This window comes from Fulmarus glacialis, unplaced genomic scaffold (assembly GCF_000690835.1).
Source record: "Fulmarus glacialis isolate BGI_N327 unplaced genomic scaffold, ASM69083v1 scaffold20525, whole genome shotgun sequence".
Taxonomy (NCBI): domain Eukaryota; kingdom Metazoa; phylum Chordata; class Aves; order Procellariiformes; family Procellariidae; genus Fulmarus; species Fulmarus glacialis.
Window position 1 is genome coordinate 1 of NW_009212565.1, and position 3,754 is coordinate 3,754.

Consider the following 3,754-nt stretch of genomic DNA (forward strand, 5'->3'; position numbering starts at 1 on the left):
CGGGTGGGGTGCAGGGGGAAAAGCCCCTACAGCTGCTTCCTCCCTCCTAGCACAGCCCGGCTGATGTTACGCTTGCAGATGTTTCCACGCCTGGAAGAGGCTACGAGGATGCTGAAGGACGGGCTACAAAGCTGAGATCACCTCAGTAAATCAGAGAAGGGGTCTGAGGTCAGACGGCATCTGTCCCAGGAGTCTCCAGCCGCGTGGGAGCATGTGGACCTGGGAGCAACAGGCCCCATAGCATGAGTCAGAGACCACAGGGCTGAGAAGACCTCCTATGAGGCTATACAGAAGGGCCAGTGAGGTAATCCTTCCAGCCCACCAGCGCTGGGGAAGCCACAGCAGGTACCAGCCAACAAGAAACCAGTGAGCAAAAAGCTGCTGGAAACCCCACCTTGTGAGGAAGGGCTTGCATCACAAGCTTGCTTGAGGAGAAAGCTTGCATCACAGCAGCCACATCGTGTTTCAGCCAAAACTGAACAAAATTAATAAAAACACCAGTTAAAAACATTGCCTGCCGATTTGGACACTGTTCACCCCTACCCAGCTCACTCAACTTTTCCAAAACCCTCCATTGCATTTTTGAAGTCTGTTTCTTGCTCTTCGAGCTTATTTCCACCAATGATACTTCGACATGATGAGAAACCCAAGACGGCTGTGTTTCTGGCTCCATCTATACCCATGCTCAGGAAGCTGCAGCAGAGACTCTGGCCAAGGAGCATCTCTAGTTACCATCACACCCAATTTAAAGCATTCAAAGAGCGAAAAATAGCAATTGTACTGCTGCCCTAAATAGTAACTAGCTTAATTTATTCATATGCAACAAGACTTCATGGTAGGGTTAGAGAAGAGAAATGCACAGAATTTGGGTGGAAAACACACAGTACTCTCATACCACCGTATGCAGAGCTGGACAGTTGGCTGCTAGGCCAGAAGGGACCCTGAAGCAGGCTCGCACTCACAGCTTTGGTAATCCCAAAATAGTCCTGCGGTGATAATTCCCCTAGTGTTGGGATCTCATCCTTTTATGAAATGTGTTTCTAGGCAGCATTCAGGATGCTGGAGTGAATCACTCCCCAGGATGCATCAGCTGCCTCATCCAGTTCCTCAGCTGTTTTCCCGCATAGCTACTATTCTTTTTTCTTCTGAAAGCTGGGAAAAAGATGGCTTGAAACAACACAAGGCTGCCCTTTTCCAAGGACCCATCAGCTCTTACCTCTGTTCTCAGCATAAACCCAGCAGCTTTGCTGTTACTCACCCTTAAATGCCATATCCTAACAAGGGACACCAAGCCCTGCCTCACACAGCAGCTTCTCATAATAAGCTGATGACACCCCTGGAGGGATTGATCCAGTCCTCCCTGCCCTCAGCCCCTTCCCTGAGGGCCCGCAGAGATTATTTCTTGGCTACCAGGGGATCAGCTGCCCCCCCACCCTGCCCCGCAGCTACCAGCAACGATCCCTGCCCAAACCTATTCCCCTTTAGCATGAAAAGGCTACGGTGGCATTTGAGAGCTGAGTGAGCACCCTTTTGCCACTTCTACCCCTCCCCCTGGGGAGAGGGACCCCGTCGGTGGCTCACAGCGTCCCTGTGCCACGAGAGGGCACGTCAAGCCCGCAGATGGCATCGCCCAAAATAGCAACCAGCCCAGCAGAGTTCACAGGGGATAGGATGTACTGGGGAGGGTGGGTTAGAGGGGAAAAAGCACTCAGGCCCATCCACACTGCTATACACGGACCTGGGCAATCACCAGCAGGTCAAAAGGGTCCCTGGGGAGTCAGAGGCTTTGGAAAAAGCAGACTGACAGCTTTCCCAGTCCTGTGATGGCAATTCCCCCCCATAGCCAGAGCCCATCCTTTTAAGATGTTTGGGTTTCCAGGCAGCTCTTCGCATTGAGCTTTCAGTTCCTGGACCACAGACTGCATAATGCTGGAGGGTGTCACTGTCCCACATCAGGACCATTTTCCTGTTGTTCTGCTGTTTTCTTATTTACCTGCTTCTTTTTTTTCTCTTTGTTTTGCTTCAAGCCATTTTTCCCAGTTCTCAAGGCTGCACTTTTCTAAGGACCAGTGATTGCTTATCAGTTCATGTCCCTAAAAACAAACAAACAAACAAACAACAAACACCCAAAAAACCCAACCCCACAACCCTTTCCAGTCCCCACCCACCTCTTCAAGGCGGTAGCTGAGCCTCCTCCTGTTAGCTCAGCCTTAAATACCCCATCCTAACAAGGGACACCTGATCCCAAGCTCCGGTTCACCCAGCTGCTCTCATGACAAGCTGATAACACACCTGACAGCCCCACTCCTGAAACCTGACGTGCTTGGTGTAAGACCCCATTAGCCTAACGCCTACAGCCTCTTAGCAGGGGAAAGACTGTATTTACGGGGCCATCGATGGCAAGGCCAGGCTGTCCAGGACCCCGGCCAGCCCAGCGCACACCCTGTCCCCCCATGTAACCTCCCAGAGCACCCATGCAGAGCATCCTAAGCTGCAGCATCCCAAAAAGGCTTCCAACCCTCTGCAGAGATCCTCAGCCGCTATCTCCCCTGCCCCCCCAGAAGGCTGACAGAGGCAAAGATGTAACAGTGATGTGCATAGCGATTGTGGTTAGATTTTATTGTCTTTTTTTTTTTTTTAAACCCATATTATTGTTATAATACAAAATATACAGACTGGAGATGCCAAGCGAGTTGTGGGTCACCATGCCCCGGGGCTGGGGGTCACGCCATGCGACCTGCAGTGTGAAGGAGGAGGCAGCATCTGCTCCGCGTGGCAGGGGACAGTGGGTACCCCAGAGAGCCTGGGAGGAGGGAGGACGGGGGAGAAGGAGACGGGAGGGGTAAGGATCGGGATACCTGCTGTCCCACTCTTGGGAGACTGCAGGTGGGAGCTCAGCCCCACAGCAAACCCAGGAACAGGACTGTGAGATGAACAATGTGTTGAATGAACCTAAAAAACACATCACGTCTGCCAGGGACGGTCCCGTAGCTTTGGCTCAGGGCTCCGGGAGGAGGTTTCTAACGGCTCCGACACCAGGGGCTCAGCCTGGGTCTGGGGCCTGGCCCAGCACGGGTACCAGCCTTGCTCACACCTTCCCCATTGATCCCAGACACCGCAGCTTGGGCCAGCCCCGACCGTCCTTGGCTGCTAATGATGCAGAGGCTGGAGCAGCAGAGCCAAGGCTGCTGGGGCTGGGTACATTCCCAATGCCTGTGGGATTGCACAGAGGGGCTTCTGGGGTTGGTTTGGGATCAGTACCCCATGGGCATCACTTCCCCAGCTAGGACTCAGAGGGCTATGTGGGCAGCACCAGCCTGCCTGCACACACCCATTTCTGAGGAGCTGTTGGTGATAAAGATGTGGGGAGCCCCAGGATGCTGGCTCCATCCCCGAGGTCCCCAGGCAGGATCTCACCTCGGGGCATGGCTGTGCCAGGAGAAGGGGCTGAGCCCCCCCTGCCCCACGGTGACCCTCCAGCCCGCCGGCGGCACAGCAATGACTCCTGGCTGGCCCCAGCCTCGACTTTCTCCCCAAGGAGCTGCTAGCTCAGCCATGGCCCCCAGCACAGGGCTATGCCTGTGGGACACCTCTCTGCCCCATTGCTCGCTCCCCGGCCTCCCGGGCAGCGTGTGAGCTGGGATGGGCCAGGGCATGGGAGTAGGGGAAGGTCAGCAGCAAATGATGCCAGGTGCATGGCTGTGACTCCCAAGGGCCAGGGTGGCCGCCGGAGCCCAGCACACCTCCCTTCTCC